The following is an 18,180-nucleotide window of genomic DNA, read 5'->3' as shown; positions in this document are numbered from 1 at the left end:
TTGGGGTCTACCACTTTTCAGCCTCTGGGGGAAAAACCAAGGTCCAAACCACCACAAGCTTTATTTGGTTTTTTTTCTCATGCCTCTGTAGAACTTATAGGGACACTTTGGCTGTGTTTACTAGTCCATTTTCAGTACTATTTTAAGACTTTAGGAGCCAAATATGACAATGTATATTCATTTTTAACTCCTTCTTTGCATGTGTTCTCCAAGAAAATGCAAAGGGTTACATGCCTTCCATTGAGGAATGAAGAATCAAGACCAGTCAAAGACAAACTGGGTAAAAACAATGGCTTACATCTGTCAAGCAAAATAATTCTCAGTTCCTACCATAAAAACACCCAATGATTCTTTACTCATTTACTTTACTTAAGCTGTGTAGTGGTTCACACAAGGATGAATACTCTAGCAGATACCACAATTCCTATTGTGCAAATTCCAAACATAAGTACTCCCTGTGGCTTTCTTCAGAAAATGTTAACCAGATTAGAAGAGGAAGAATTTTACCTACTCTGTAACAAGCCCTTATCCCATCTTTCAGAATACATTGCTTAAAAAATGACATATTTTATCTTTTTCAGTAACTGTCTTTCCAACCTTCTATGAACTTTCTTCTACCTAAAGTGTTCTCGCTGCTTGACTTCTGGTTTTATCTGAATATTGGAACAAGTATGGAACATAAAAATATATTGCTGGAGAACACGAAGGATCTGATGGGGGATGGAATGACCAAAAAAAGCACATACAACTTTCATGGCAGGCTTTCAACTTGGTTAAAGAGTAACAGATACACTGCAGAACAGTTAAATATGAATACAGTGCTTCCTTACAGTTAGGCTGAAAATTTTGTAATCACTTAGGTTATGATAATTCACTGACTGTAAGGTCATTAATAGTTGTTTGTTACCTGTTCAATATGAAATAATGTAATTTCCAAGTGAACCTTCCTCATGAAGAGCATCTTTCAACATCTTACAAGTTTATACAACAATATTATATTCTTACATATGTAATTCTGCATGTTCTGGGGCAACAGGGAAAATCATATCTTTGGCCCCACATGACTTACCAAAGATATACCTTTTCTGTTTGCATGGTTTTCCTTCTGCATTATGGACTCAATATGTTAGCTGGCAGAGGCAGGTAGAAGTATGAATGATGCACTAGCTTCAAGTAAGCCAGTAAGATTGTGAATGTATATCTGTTTTACACGTGCAATTTGGGCAAGCAGTGGTTTGTGCTTGCAGAAGGTTGTCCTGAAAACATAAACTATTTCATTTTTTTTCCTAGTACAGCTGGAAAATGGATGAGCTCAGTGAAATACTTAAAATTTTTTAAATGTACAGTTTCAAATCAGGAAGCTCTAGTCCTGTGTGTATCAAATCAGTCATTAGATGCACTTCACTGTAGTAATTCTTGTCTATAGGTACAGAATGATAGGAGGCAGGAACTAGTCAGTCAACTGTAATCACTGTTTAAATGGAAAGATCTGAGAGACTGAATTTTTTTACTTGGACTTGGGTAGCATAATTCTGATGTAACCCATACTTGTCAAATTCTGTTTTAATTCCACTTTGCTTCTACAAACAGCTATTTCTACATGCCTTCAATGAGCCACATCCACTAGCTTGAGCATCAGAGATGGATAGCCTGAGGTTGTCCTGCAGGTTTTCATTTTATCATTGTACAGGCACAGCATGGTATGCCAGGTACAACCGGTGTAAGCAGGATTCCAGCATCTCCATCATACAGTAAGCTCCTGTCAGCAAAAGATCTTTTGCAGTGATACACTGCTTAAATTTGACAAAGAACATAGATTGTGTAAATCATGCTGTTTTCATTGATTAGAGTTTGAGACGGCATTAGCCCTCCTTAAGGCTCCAGAAATCACTTCCATAGGGGTGAGTAGTACAAGAAATGTTTAGTGAAGCTTTTCATGGATTAGCTCTTTGTTAGAGGATAAAGTATTTTTACACATACAGATATGAAAGCGATAGTTATACTTGGAGGTTTGGGGAGAGGTGGTGCCTCCCCTGAGCATTTGTTTACTATAACCCCGCAAAGGTTAATTTTCATTTACATTTTACAGATATATATTGACAAGAAACTTTGAAAGATGTCTTGTGTTATGGCAACTGTATTAGTTAAAAAAGTACTCTGACTGGGGTGAAACTTCTGTGTAGAAAAGAGAGGTCCAAGTTTAGAATTAGAAAGTGATTCCCACAGTTACTTTAGGTTTATCATTGCAAGGGCTCTAAGGAAAGATGTTTACAAAAAATTTAGGGGGTTTTGGAACTGGTTTTGTTCACTTTTAATGTGTATCTTCTGATTAGTAGCTGGACTTCTGTGTTTTAACATTATTGTGAAAGCTTTCCTCCCTGAAAAAAAATGATACTCCCTTTCTGCTTGAGGAAATATGTGATTTACTCTGGTTTTGAGCTTCAGGGCCAGTGCCTAATTTTCTTTTTATCACATTCCTAGTTCCATAGTAAGCAATTTCATTTGGCTTCACTGAACTGAAATTCTTTGGATATCGTAATTATAAACTGTACATTATGACTTCCTACATTTATTTTTAAAGAGAGAGATTATAGTGTGTAGTTTTAGACTGCTTTTATTGTCTATGAGTTTATTAATGTTTGTATATGTAAACTCTTCAGCTGATAGACTATCAATGGAAAAAGAGCCAAACATTATATATACTGAAATTCAAAAGCACAGCATAAAGTTGCCAAAATAAAATTGCTAGCACACCTTTATCATGTTTTTATTACCTCATACTTCACTCTAAGAAACATATTTTCAACCAAGTTTTATATGAAACAGATCAAGGCATCTCATAGCTCTGCAAAAACTCATAAATGGGGTTCAAATTATCCCATAGCAATTCAGAAGACTGTTTTGCTTCTAAGCATTGTGCAGAATTGTTTCTTCTTTCACTAACAGTCTGCAATAATTAAGAATAGATTGTGATTGTGAGCAGGGGTGCAATAATTTCATGTTGCAGTGCCATCAGCCTGTCCATAGATTGTCTGCAACTGTGAAAATCCTTCACTGGGAAGACCTTTCATGACTGCTTTTTCAAGTTTGAATCTGCAAGTAGTGCTGTATAAAATGCCTGCATCCGTACCTCACAATCTATTTCCTGCTGTTGGGAAAAGTGGCACGTGCACAAAGTTGTTTCCCTCAGGTAAGGGAATCCTTTAATACAGCAGGCAAAGCAATCCCTGGGATTCTTCATAGTTCCTACCACTGATCTCCAGAAGCAGAGAACTGGGACTCTGGTGCAGCTTCACAGTGTCTCGATGATGCCATTTCAACTCCTCAGGGATGGAGAGCAGAGAGGATGCCTGGTCCTTGAGTGAGTTAGTGCACACTTTACACCATCCCATCACTTTGTGGTGTGCAGTGTTTAGGGTTTGGCTCACAAGTTTTACACATTTATACTTTTAAGTTTGATGCATTTGTCCTAGACTCCTTTTATAGTTAAAAAAAAATGCAAATCATATAGACAGTTCAGCTGGTCTGTCATGGAAACCTGCTTCCAGAGATGGATAATCTGCTCCAGCACCCATCTTCCTTCTGCTTGAATCTTTTGTTTCGCTCTCCAGGCAAGATGCAGTCTTTCTTATCCAGGTCTGCATTGTCCTTTAATCCAGCTTGCACCTCAGTCTTTCTGCAGGTGCTGTACTTGCATTAGTTGTCATCTGCCTGGTTTGGGGAGCAAACATGAACATGGTAGGGGGTTCAGGAAGCCATAGGGGTGACTTTCTGGGTCTGAGAACTAGTTTACCCTGTAGGTGGCAGGGGAACATTATTCTTCAGGCTCTGCCTGTTTTTGGACAAGACATAAAAGTACATTTTCAAAGGTACTCAGATGCCAGGTGGAAGGACTGTTCTCTCAAATGAGACTGGAGTAAAATGACAGTGAATATTGTTAAAATTGTCCATGTTGTTTAACTGAGGCACATGACCATGCAGTGAAGTCACTGCAGAGCTCTTCAGTTCATCCAAATTACTTGTCCATCCAGCAAGGAAATTTATAAATTCCTGCACTGGAGGGTATTCTGAACAATGTCCCCTTTTTACTATAGACATGGATATGTTTCACCCATAATTTACATCTCCATTAGCAAAGCATGTAAGGATGCAACTCTTCCATATACCCCTCAAAACGACTACTGGTGTCAATGGACACTGAACACAGATAAAGGGGAGAATTTAGTTAATATTTGCAAACCACTTTGGAGTACTTGGGCATGAAAAACATCATATTGGGTAAATATTATTTTCATTCTGAGTTAAATCCTGAAATCTGTACTTTAAATGTTGTAATTTCTGAGCTGAGGCAGATATGTGCATATGAAAAGATTTTATTTGGACTAAATTTGCTTGCTTACTTGTTGATCCTAAGTGAAATGAAGACTTTTTTTGTTTGGCTTGGCTGAGGATAAAAATGCAACAACTCCCCTTCCTACCTCTGGTCTTCTTGTTTTCTGTCTGAAAAGTGCAGGCCAGCACAGAAAGAAAATCAAATTTGAGTTTGTTGATAGTAAAGAAGGACCAAATGTCTTATATTTTGACATTTATTAACATAGATTTGCCTTTTAAGACATGTTGCTGTCGTTGTGTAAACCAGATGTTTAACCTGACTGCTTTCATCTACCCTTTTCTAGGAACTGGGGTACCTCAGTAGTTGGACTGTATCATAGCAATGCCCAGTGGTGACATTACACACTGGAGATGACTTTATTTATGTAAAACTTGCAGATTAAGTTGAAGGTGAGGCTTCTTCTGGAAAAGTGGGATATATTCTTCCACAGACCACTGATTTTGTGGAATATGTTTGTGTTTGACTATCAGAAAAAAACCCCAAGTGATTCCTAGTAGAGAAGTGTTGCTGAAGCACCTTTGTCTAGACATCATAGCTTTTATCTCAGAATGGAGAGTTGGAGAGAATTATCAGGTCCACAAACATACTGAAGAGCATAGTACCTTCCTCTTGCTTTTCAGGTCTTTCCGTTCTTATCTTTACATATGTTCCCTTTTTACACTGTCTGCAGTGAGTATATCATTTACTGGTTAATAAGTTGTCTGACAAGATAGCCACTTTGTACCTAATTGTTCAGTTTATTTATGTATTATTGATGAGCCTAGACTTGAACTCTGCTTTCCTTAGAGACTGCTTGATGAATCTGTTGGCTAATCCTATCTAAGGAACTGAATTACCTGATGTAGCATAACACATGACATTGCTTTTGCTTTGTATTCTTAAAAAGGAGCTGGTTATACATTTTCAATGAGCAGTGTTTAACAGTAAGAAATAAAATCAGATACATAATTCACATTGCTCTCTATGTTAACAAAAGATCTTCAGTGATGCACTGTAATGGATAAAATACTTCCTCAGCTTTTAAATCAATGTTCTGACTATTTTAGCTTGTAAGGGCCGATGTAACTAGAAGAGTTTCAGAACTGCAAAATCTTGATTATGAGTAAAACATATTAGACAAGTCAAAAACCTTGTGTATTACTAATATGATCTGAAAATATTGAAAGTTAATCTCCTTATACTTTCTAAGGCAGTAGTTACTATTTCAAACGAATGAACAAAACACCAAGCTAATTTGCTATCAAAACATGAATCTAATGACAGCACATTTTTGTAGTCTGGTATTATTTCTGAACTTTTGACTTGTAGGCACTGACATAAGGGAAATTTGGGAGTATTACAAGAACTGTAAAGCACAGGAAGAAGCATTGATACTGTATGACTAGCTTTTTATGAATTCATCTATTAAGACACAAAACAGATTGTTGCTGACACTAAAAGAGATTGTGTGCTGAATGCATGAGCCCATTTAATGTTTTTCCTAAAAATGAGAAAGAAAGCAAACTGCACCTCAGGTAGAGCTTACTTTCCTGAACTTGATCAATGAATGTTGTACTCAGCCTTGAAATCAATTGAATTATACCAGTATAGACACAGACGAGTACCCTGGTACCGGCCCCATCTGTGAAAAGGTGTTTAATTCTGAATTGCATTCAAATCAAGGACATTTTGCTCCATAAGCAAATATATGATTATTTCAACTGGTGCTTTGTTTGCCTTTTAATGTGGGAGAGAAGGAGCCAAATATGGTTTTGGAAATATTTATGCAGCTGTTGTGTTTGTGCTGGGGTTGTGTATCCGCAAATCTGAGCACAGTTTGCCCATTTGATTTTTTTTGCTCCCTCTTTAGTGGTTTGGTTTGAGGGGTTTTTTTATTTGTTTTTTTTGAGCTTTTTTGCCTAACAAACACAGAATTAAGTCCTTCTAGACTGGAAAGTTTGTTTTGAAAATGCATTTGACCATGTGAAGAAAGCTTTTTCTGAGTATGCATAGTAGAGACATATTCTTAGGTATGACCATTGAAGCTGTAGATTTCAGTGGGTTGTTCCATAACTTTAAAACTGTTAATATGCATTTCAGTCTTCCAAACACACAGAACATTTTAAAATAAAAATTATTCAAGCCATTTATTTCAAGTTTAATGTGCACTCATTTAATGGTCTTTTGGCATAGAAGATTATGATAATTTTCATAGCAGATTTTATCAAATCCTGAGGACAGTGTATTAATAATTCAGTAGCTTATACAGAGAGGTGAGAGAATATAATATAGAGCACTAAAATGATAAGGCATATTTTCCGTGACATTACTGTTATAGAGTATTTTCATTGATCAATCAAAAGGCTAGAGTCTGACTAGGCTATGAAATTGCTGAAGTTAAACAAAAATTATTGTACAATTGGGTAAAAGAGAAGCAGATATTGTGATGCTGTTGGGAAAATGAAACATCAAAAGCTAATAAGAAGGCATTTTTATATCATAAAAGCATAGGAACAGCTCCATCAAGCTTTAATCACATCGTTATAATATACATTTATTTAAAAATTATGTTATCTCATTAACAGTGGTTATATCATAGATTGTTATAATTACAGTAGGATTAGCAAATACTAAGTTCTGTTTCTATTTCAGTGCACTGAAGCACAGGCTGCACTGTGTGAATTGTTGGATTATCTGTATTTCAAGAGGTTTGTTTTTACATTGGTGTCATAGTCCAGTTCAAAACTGCTGACACCCACTTTGCAAGGGCTGATAGTTTAATGCCAACCAGAGGTGAGGAGAGCCCATGGTCACCTTGTCCATAACTCCTCTTGTAGCCATGGGGTGCAGAGTACCCCATGTGTCCCTCTGGGCAGCTGCAGGTGGAGAGTCACTGCTGATAAATCACAGTCCTTCTGCAGCCTGACTGGCCAGCAAGAAGCCCAGCCCAAAAGTCCTTTCATGGTAAGTGGTGAAAATGAAGCACTTCCCTCCTGTCTCTGCATGGTCAGTATAACAGAGTTCAGCTGGTTTCACTGCATTCAGGGGCTTCTGAGATACATTAGGTTGGAAGTTTTGAAGTGACACAGTCTTGCCAATATTCATTTTACAAGATGATAATTGCCCATTTTTCTTAAAAAAACTTCTCGGGCCCTGAATATGATTTCTGTTCAAAAATGAAATGACTGATACCAGCAAATAACGTCCTGTGAGAGAAAGCAGTCAACTAGATATGAGAGAGATGAATTCAAGTCTACATCAACAAATATTTTTAGGAAGTTGGCAGCCACAAGAAGTGATATAGGAAGACACATGTGGTGCACAACTGGTGTGGCAAGAAATGGCAGAAAAGGACTGACCAAGGTTTCCCACAGTGCTATTGTGCGCTTGAACTGGCACATTCTTCTGGTGAAAGTGTCTTTTTAATTTCATGTAAACATTTAAAAGTTAGTTTCATCACAAGATTCTTCTTGGAAATACTTTATTTGAAGAAAATATAGAGCTCTGACTTGGACCAAAATCCACGGACCTTAGATCTTCAGCATTTTTCATAAATCATATTATGTACCCTAATTATCAGGCAACTTTCCATGCTAGCTGTATAAGTCAGGATAAGCTTTCAGAGGTTTCAGTTATTAAGGGGTGCATTTTCTAAATAAAGTGTGCAGGGAGAAAGAGGTTGCATACCTGTGGTCTGGATGAACCCTAGAAATAGAGAAACTGTTCAGGTTGATCCATGGCTAGCTAGAGAACTCCATTCATTTTGGACAGCACATGAGATGGTGCAATGGACATCAGGAAAGGCAAGCACTCAAGTGGTTACAAATGAAGAAATGTTTGGAAAAAAGCATCTCGACAGAGGAGGTTAAAGGAATTCAAAATTGACTCTCTGAAGATGAGGATGGAGTATCTGTCTTTAATTATGTTCACGAGCAGTAGTAAAAGGTAGTAATGATCAGAAGTCATTAGCTTCAGCAGACTGGAGGGATGGAAGAAAGTCTTAAGATAAAACAGTCAAACAGCTGAAGAGTTTGAACCAAAAGGGGAAATGCATGGGAACACTGTTGCTGGAGTTGTATCCAAGGCAGGAGTTGACAATAAGCTTTTTTGGATGCTGCGTGAAACCCATTCTGCTGTTACTCAGGGGATGGATTTGCCCGCTCAGGGAGCTTCCTACCAGCTCTAATGTGATTGCTTCATGCTGATATGCATGGCCTCTTGGAAAGACAGCAGCCATGGTGCTGATAATGCCAGGTTTGAGTAACTTTTACTATCTGATTTGCTGTGAGGAATGCACAACAATAATATATTTAGAGTGTAGCAGTAATATTAGATTCAGAGTGTAGTAGCAGCCAGTGCTGAGGGTGGCACTCATTCTTCAAGCAGGAGGGAGGAGGAGAAGGGACATTTTTTGTCTTTAAAGGATTTTGATAAGACAGTGGCAGGTACAGCTGTATCTTTCTATTTTAGCTCTTTACCTTTAAAACTTGGAAAAAAATTGAAATGTATTTGCATGGGCTTTTTTTCTCTTAAAAGAAAATATATCAAGTGTATAAAGAAAACACTGTTGCAGACTTTAAAAAAAACACTCTTATGAGTGCCACTTGAGAAAATAGAAACAAAAGATGAAAACAGTCATGGAATAAATTAGTCATAAAGTGAACTTGAAGGTCAAATTTTGTCTTAAAAGGGTAGAGATAACACTTAGAATTTTTGAGAACCGATAAGTGATTTCACATCAAGGACACTTCTTCACCGAAGTTGGTAAAAAAAAAAAGTACAACAACTTTTCCTCTTCTGCTTTTAAATAATATTTTAAACATTTCTAACCACATTTACTCTTGAATGACCAATTTTAGGATAAAATACTGCGGAGTTCTCTACATTGCTCTGTCAGTGTATCTCAGCTTGATTTGTAGATGATCCTAGCAAAGGAGTGAGTCAATCTACAAGCCTTGTCACGCTTCTGAATCTGTTGCAACTTTAAGTGTAAAAAATCATGTTGGTTCAGATTCTTCTGAACATTCATGGGGCTCTGTCTTCTTATTTGATGCAGGCAGGGAAATAAATGTGTGTGACATTCTTAATGAAGATAATCCTCTTGAAATTAATGAAGCTACTCGTATCCCGGAGTAAATGTGGATGGGAGTAAGATTGTCCACATGGCTGCCAGAGTTGCTGTTTTGGTAAACTACTATTCTGTATCAGCCCCACAACACCCTTGTCATTTAACAGATGTCCATGTTTTTCTAAGTCCTTGCAATTAGTCATTTCTGTTATCACTCTCTACAGGTCTGAATTAGTTCTATCTAATGAGATCCCATCAGACTGTGCTAAATAATTTGGTTTATCAGAAATTTAAGCTGATTTTTTCCATTTGAGTTTGGTACGTACTTAAATATTTTATGCCTGTTCCTGTAAATGTCTGAGCTCTTGGGTCCTATTTTATCACATAATTGAATGAGTCCTTGATTTTAAATACTCTCACACTGTCATCCCTTTCAACAGCATAATTTTAATGCGTGTTGTGCACGTGATCAAATGACCTGCTTCATTGGGCTAGAATGCTTAAGTTCTTAGATGATACTTTTTAAAATTGGATATCTAAGTATGGAGTAGATAAAAAAAATATTTCTACATATGTCATTTCCCCCTTACTCTTTCAAACATAAGGCATCGCAGCATTCAGGCGAGGTTGTTTAGTTATCTCGCATTTGTTACCTTTAGTTTGCTTCTCAAGACCCTCTGTCATAGGATTTTTGGAATAGTAGTGACATTTTGCTTGTGTTTTTTTGGTTAATGTTGTTCTGGTCCTTTTTATTTCTAAGGTTCTGCTGTGCAGTAGGAGATGTACCTACTCATAGGAACTATATGTATCCCATTCACTCTGTAAATAACACAGTAGATCAACCTCTGTCCATGTATCCCTGCACGCAGCTCCTGCTGTAGTTATGCAAGGGAGTGGTTTTGTCCTAGTTATGCAAAACTGATTCACTACAGTCCATGGAGCCTCTCTTCTATGATACTGCAACACAGGGGATTCTGCATGTGGATATATAAAAAATGCTTTTTAGTCATCTGTGTGCTCTCTGTAGATCCATTTTATTAAGCTTTCCAGTGTTTTATTACATAATCCACCACTTGACATGATGAGGCAGATATGAACATTGAAAAAAATTACTCTGAAACTCAAAGAAGATACCTATTTCCTTACCAGTCTACCAGTTCTTGATCCAGTTCCTGTCCAAATGGCAATGGCACAATTCCCTTCACCTTCCATGATGCAGGATAAGACCTTGTCATGAAACTGGCCAGTTCTGTTGGTGTTGGAAAATATTCCAAGCCTACCAGGTTAGACAAATTTCCTCAGTTATTGTGGGCAGAAAAAGAAGAGTCTAATCTTAGTTGTTTAAACCTTTCCACCTTATCACCCAATTTCCCCAGTGGGTGGCTACATCTATAATTTAGTGTGGACTGAGTAAAATAATAACAAAAGCACTTGCTACTTTGATCTTGGTATGTTTATTTAATGAGTGTTCAATACACAAGAAATAGTTTATCATAGGAGTCCAGACTACAATACATTGGTTTTGGTTTATTTTATTTTATTTATTTTTATTAATTTTTATTATTTTGTTGTATTTTATTTTATTTACACAGTCAAGGTTAAAAGGAGCAGGAGCCCAGCTGAGAGAGTTCAGAGTTCATCTCTGCGTGTTCACTGTCTTCCATTTAAATGTACACAAAGGACTAATACAGTACCCGCTCTCCCCTGGGCTGTCTTTGATACACTCTGCTGTGCCTGGACTCTGCCACTCCTCCTATCAGTCTGATTCTACTTCTTTTAGCCCGCTGTGCTCAGCACTGTAACCTCATTCAGCTAGTGCTCTGCATGCAGGCTAACAACTTCAAGGCTCTGTCAGGCATTGACACATGCAGGCTCCAAGCGGGAAGCTAAACACTCCCCTTCACCTTCCCTGCAGTTCCACATTAACCTCTATTAAGTGTAGGAAAAACACAAATGCTGTAGTGCCATCATTCAGGTTTTAACTACCGGTGTATATTTAGATATTCAGCCCACTCTCCACCTATGAGAACATACTCAGCAAACCCTCTGGCTCCTCCCTTTCTCTCAAGGAGAGCGGTAAGTAGTGAGTTAGCTTGAAGAATGCAATGGGAGAAGGTCTGGTTTGGGTATTTATGGCACAAGCATGAAAATCTGAGAGAAAACTTTGACAGCACTGCCTGTAATTTTTTGAGGCAATAGTAGGTGTTATAAATGGAAAATCAGGGCAAAATGGTCTCATTTGAGGAGAATTATGCAGGGTATTTACAAAACATGTCCTCTTTGAAAGCCAGGTGGTAGAAAAGGCACAGTGCAGTGCTAGTCTGCAAGCCTTATCACACTTCAATCTGAATGGATCAAAGTCTGTTGGGTGCTCTGGGCAGGGAGAGTTTTGCCGTTGTTCCTGGCTCTTTCTAAGTATAGGAAATGTCTGACAGTGTTTCCTTGTGAAGCTGCACTCTCTCCCGCTCTGGGACCCGCTGCCAGTGCTCACCCACCTTGCAGCTCCCACTCTCTGAGGAGCCACTGAGACCGGGGCAGATTCTTTCCCAACTCCGATATGCCTAGCCCACATCTCACCCTACTTGGATACAACATGCCCCATATTCCTCATTCAGACTCTTTGGACAACATGGAAGAAAATGAAAGGACAGGAGGCATAAAGGATTTTCCTAATACTTTACTACTGAAAACAAGTCACAGAAATAAAATTGGTAACAATAATAATCTTGAGACATGCCATCTCCTTGCTAATGCTTGGCTCATCAAACGTTCTGCAACCTGGAGGGCTCCTAGTGTTCCAGGTGGGACAGGAGTCCTCCATGTCCTGTCACTCTGCAGTAATCACCTTTCTTTGGCCATACAGGGACATCCAGCTCTGCAAAGAGTTTGACTTCTTTTTGCCATGGTGCTCCATTCAGGCATTTTTACCTAATCTCAGCCTTCCAGTACTCCTCTTCTGATAAACAAACCTGGAAAGAGGGAGGGAAGATGGCAGAACAATCAAAGTTGATAGTACTAGATTGTTTTTTGACAATAGTCCTTCAGTGAGGTGTCGAGCCCCTTTCCTGGGAAGGATGCCTGTCTGGAATGCATTACTGTACCAAATTTAAATGTCTTCAGTACAGCATATGAAATGGAGTTCAGGAGACAAAATGGAGTTTCAATTTAATACAAACATACCACTTTGCCAAACTGTGTCAAGAAAGGAATTTTCCATCATGTATAATGTTTACAAAGCATCTCTGTTTTTATCTTTAATGGCTACTGTAACAAGATCAACTGTTTCTTTAGCATAGCCATTTGATGATTTATGTTGTATGCCATCATTATTTTAGTCTCATTTCAGCAGCTCTGAGTAAAATAAAATACCACTCTTTGTCATCAAGGAACCTGAGACAATATCCACTCTTGGCATTTGGTTTAAAATAAACAAAACTACCTATTTTGAAAGATTTTTTAGGATTAGTGGCTTTTAGATAATGTAAGCTACAAATGATATCTATAAGCTGTAAGTAGTAAAATCACTAAATCATTAGAAATAAATAATCTTTTTACACAATGCTATTGCAATATCTTCTTAAACATAATGAATTGTGTTGGGGCACCATCAGAGTGTGCTAAACTATGATTAAAAGGTATAAATAAAGTTTAAATTTAGGCCTAAATCTATCTTCTAGTTCCAATCAAAGATGGGACAAATTTGTGTTTAGATTATATGATTAATAACACAGGCTTTGAAGGTCTGTAACATCCTTTGAAGAAATCGGGATGTCAAGTCCAAAGGCTTTATCCAGAAGCTGAACTTATTAAATACAGCGTCTTTTACCAATTTCATCACTTTTCCCCTCACTTCTTCTCCTTTAATCTTTACATTTTAGGATATCATTGTTGAGAAACAGTGGCTGAAGTTGCTTTCCCTCCACACCTCTGTCCCACGCTTGTTTTGGCATCAAAACCCATATGGGCTAGTATTCCTTATACTTCCCTGCCTACACTGCAGTTGCACAAGATGCAGTATGCTCTTCAGTGTGAAACAGAAGAAACTCAAAGATCCATGTGCTTGATTTTTTTTTCTTTTACATGGCTAATATAACTATGCTTGAAGAACTTAGATTGCACACACACACACATATATATATATATGCATACAAAGAGGAAGCAACTATGCAATTTCCTGAAGTCAAAAACTGTGGATAAAAAAGGAGCCAAATAACCCCTCACTTCTCTAAATAACAGCGAAGAAGTGTGACGTAGCAAGAAGATGGAGATAGAGGGGTGAAATTTCATTCTCCCAATAATCCAGATAGCACAGGTGATCCTGGCAATAAAGACAAAGTGACTTGGCATAGAAGGTAGCCTATGGAGGGGGGAGGATGCAAAGTTAGGCTGGAAGCCTCTGGTGAACCTGTGCATTCATGTGGTAGCTGTCATCTAAACTAGCTACATGAAGCTAATGCAGGTATGTATCTGCATTTATAATCACTGTATATACACATACAGTTAGCAGTATATAAATATAGTTGGTTTCCAGTTATTTTCTTTGGCTCTCAAGCCCTTCTAGTTTTTTTCTGCAGTCTTGCACCGTTCTTTTTCAGGAAAATTCCAAATTTTCCTGTGTCTCAGTTGGAGTCACCATGAGAAATTTTTTTTTTTCTGTTTGTTTTCTGTTCAACCTGTTTATAATGTCTCTGTGTCATAGTCCATGTACGATGTTTTTCATTTAAAGCCCATCAAAATGAAAAAAACATACCATTCCTGCAAGCTTTTTTACTTCATATTCATTACTATAAATGCTGGTAGAGTTTGCTGCAACCTAAATAGGAAGATGAAAACAGGCTTCCTGGCCATGACTACATTGTATGACCCTGGTGTGATGCCACATTAATGGGAGACAGAAGCCAGCTTTGGATACTGTAAAACAGCTTTACCACTCCAGACATTTGCTGAACTCTGTCATAGCTCTTGCATCAGTTACAGTCAGACAGTGTTTATGTAATTACATCCCTAACTTCTATGAGTAAATTGCATTTAATAACAGCTGTTGGGTACTTTGTGCATGTTGGGTTGTTGAACATTACAACTTGTCTTACAAAGGGTCATTCTAAGGGAGACTCTAACTGGCCATGCCATAGTGTTGCCTGTGTGTTTTATTTATAATAATCATTTAAATAAAGAATATGATGCAATTCTGATTTTATATTAGAACTAGCTCCCAGCTATATTTCTTTTCATATCACAATGCAGTAATATTCTTAGTTTGCTCTCACCCAAACTTCTCATGCAGTTACACTTTAATATGAAAAGAAATGTTGTCAAGACTAGTTATTATCACACATCAGAACATTGTATTAGCATTCACTTTTAATGGATTAAAATGAAAGATTTTGAAATCTGCTCTTAATGATACTGAAGGTTCTTGGAGACACATTGGGAAAGCTTAAATGAAATGTCATATGATATATATACATCATACATAGGTTCATAAAAGACAGTTAATTTAACTGCCTGCCTTTGTGTTTCATCTGTTCTGTTTGGATGAATCATCCACAGGTTAAGTGATGCTTGTGCAGTTTCTTTGCTTGAAATCGAGCACAGTGAATGCCAAGAAAGTTTAGGGAATACGAGGTTCTTGCAGAACTGAGGATGATAAGTAAAATAAGACAATTTTGGAGGCCTAGAGTATAACCTGGAAGGAAACTCTGGTTGTTGAAGACATCTTTGAGTCATATCTGCTGATCTTTTGACTCACTGTCGGATATGAGTTGTTCAAAGTGCTGTTGCATACATCACTTCACTTATAAAGCTGAATTCCAGGTGGATGTAGTATAAGTTAAGCTGTCCTGGTGGACTTGTTGGGAGATGCCATGCTGCAGAGCCTGTTACAAAGCATGTTACAAAGCAGTCTGTTAAAGGTGGAATGATTCAATACTCATTTCTGGGGCTTAGGGGCATGTTTTGGAAGCTTCTGAACACATGGAAAAAACATGGATAGAACTTTCCAGTTGATCAAATTGTTGGCATTTTTTCTCAGTTTATTGTTTTGATGTGAGTTTGCCGTATTTGGCAAGGTGGAGAAGGTGGGCACACAGTGTGCTGCATCAGTGTTTCTGAACTTCTTGTTATTGAAGGCTTGTGTACCCTTTTTGTGGCTGGGTTGGGATGTACAGGTCATCTCTATTCCACGCTGCTTTGATAGTTGGGAAAGGGGATGATGAATAAACAAATCAGCATTGAAGTAAATATTTTGTTGTACTTCGGTATACAAAGATCATAATGTCGCTCTTTTGTAAACGTTTTAGTAAACATTGAAAACTTGAAGGAGGTATCTCCTGGCAATATCTTCTGTTCGAAGTGCATGTGTATATGCTTCATCCTTTGAGTTTATGGATGTTTTTCAGGGTCATATCCGAAGTCTTAGGAACTGCCAAAAAGCCATGCACCACGCTGCACTAGACTGAGGGCAGATAATAATTTAGGTGGTGGTAAATGTGGTACAAATACTAACATGGCAACAGTGTTAGTGTCAGCTAATACATTACAGTCCATAACCTGCAAATATAAGCACGACAAAAAATACACATTGCATCAAATCTAGCTGACCTATATAACCTATTACACAACATCTTACACATACTTCTGACAAGCAGACGCTAAATATTGCACTGAATTGAATATTGAAGAAATTAAGTAATAAATCATACAGCTGCTGGGTATTTTTAGATGTTAACAGGTCACTCAGATTTTACAGACCTTATGCATCAATACATTTTTCTGAAAATTTACCCTAACAAATTAATCCCAACTGTTGCAGAAGGTAATTTCTCATTTAAGGCCAAGTCAAAAGGCCAGAAATTTTAACTTTAGGTATACTTTTTGTGTTTTAGTTTCTTTGATACATGCTCATATTCAGCCCACAGACCATGGTAGAACAAAAGCATTTCAAGAGCTACATAGAGGGCCACAAGCAACAAACAGGAGAGGCTGTGATCCAAGATCCTATCATGCCAGAGGGACCACTAATAGCAAGGCACTGATTAGGTAGGCAGATAATCAAAGAACAACACACAAAATGATGAAAATTTCTGTATTCATACAAAAATACCTTAAAGAAATTATACAAAGAATGCAGATTTGGTGATTGTGAGTTTGGGAGCAAGGACAGATGACCAAACATCCAAAAGAGGAAGTTATATGAAAGACTAGTGTACTTCATAAAGATTGTTAAGTCACAGGGTCAAGCATTATGGAAGGCAAAATAAATTCAAATGATCCTTGACTGTATCTAGCTAGTACGCAAAAAAAGAAAAATTTCTTCATGTTCATTGCAACTAAACATACACAACACAGAATTTGAATTATAGCAAAGTTTGCAAAAGAGCACAACAAAAGTATTGAAGATAATGAGGGAAATTCAAAAGAGGAGACTCAAGGAATCATGGTTTCTAGAGCAGACAGGACTACCAGAACCAGCCTTTTTAACTATCCTGTCCCTGGTATTTCTTATAAATATGATAAACGGATTGCATACGTTCCAAAAAAGATATCAAACTTCATTCTAAAATGTCTGACAAATGATGAGTTTGCTGTTGACATGGTGCTTAATTACCTCCTAAAGTAGGAACTTGTATCTTATTTCAGGGCTGAATTTCTGTAACTCCCATTTCTCAATACTAGATCTCATTATACCACTGTCAGGAAGGCTGACATCTTGCTATCAGACATCTTTTCAGGGTGTAAGTACCAATCGCAGTGATTAAGGCATCTTCAGCCTTTCGTCTGACAAGCTGAATGAGTTGAACTCCTGTAGGCCTTGCACTGGAGCACTTGCTTTCCAACCAAATGCTGTGAAGTCTCTCTTCAGAATTTCACCTGTCCATCTGAGTAGAAGAAACAATGGATTGTTTCCAGTGTGCAAACAATCCAGACACTAAAAAATTTTCCCCAAAACTCTACTTTTAATGCTTATAAATAAGAACATTGTTGAATGAGAAAGCTAAAAGAAAGGGTACATGTTAACAAGAAACAATAAAGGAACAAGCATCAAACCCTGTTTTATGATCTAATCCAACTATCTCTGTTCCATCAAAATTTGGAAATACTCTATTCCTTATGGCAGATCTGAGTCCATGGGATAATCCTTTCCCTCCCATGAAACTAGGACTTCTGACAGATAGGCTGTGACTATCTATTAAATAGCTCTGGCCAGGAAAGGCAGACCATCGACTGCTGTGCCAGGAGCTGGCACTTGTTCATTTTACTGCTGCTATTACGAGCCTTATAGCCTCTGGCAGAGAAAGAGGATGAACAGCTGGAAGCTGAAATCTTTTCAGCCAAATCAGCAAAAATTGGTAGAGCTATCTGCCAAAGCCACAGTTTAACTTTGCCACCTTGGGCTAGTTGAACATACTTCACCTGGCAGGTAGAATATCCCCAGAAGCTCAGCAGTGGTTGAGAAATGTCCGTGGGACACCTTCTGTGGGAGCAGAGCAAGCTCAGTAGTAGAGACTTCTTAAAAAAGCTGCCATGTCATCAAAAACAATGGCTCATATCCAAAATATGTCACTCTAAGCATTCACACAAGGGGTCAGGTGAAAGTTATTTCAAACAAACCTCATCACAGCTGGAAATTTGTGGTTGATGACTGGGGATGGGGATTCCTGCTGTTGTTCATTTCTACTTGAAAGGTCTGAGCAGAACTGGGACTATAGTTGCCGTGTTGGCAGTGCCACTTGGGAGGGCA

General features: G+C 37.8%; 1 protein-coding gene across 3 annotated transcripts in view; it reads left to right on the top strand.

Annotated features, from left to right (window-relative positions):
- TOX (thymocyte selection associated high mobility group box) overlaps positions 1 to 18,180 on the top strand; it is a 223,972-nt gene that overhangs the window by 95,587 nt on the left and 110,205 nt on the right. The window lies entirely within an intron of this gene.

Source organism: Lepidothrix coronata, unplaced genomic scaffold (assembly GCF_001604755.1).
Source record: "Lepidothrix coronata isolate B3197 unplaced genomic scaffold, Lepidothrix_coronata-1.0 Scaffold232, whole genome shotgun sequence".
In the NCBI taxonomy this organism is placed as follows: domain Eukaryota; kingdom Metazoa; phylum Chordata; class Aves; order Passeriformes; family Pipridae; genus Lepidothrix; species Lepidothrix coronata.
The sequence above is the reverse complement of the archived record's forward strand: the minus strand, read 5'-3'. Positions and strand labels throughout refer to the sequence as shown.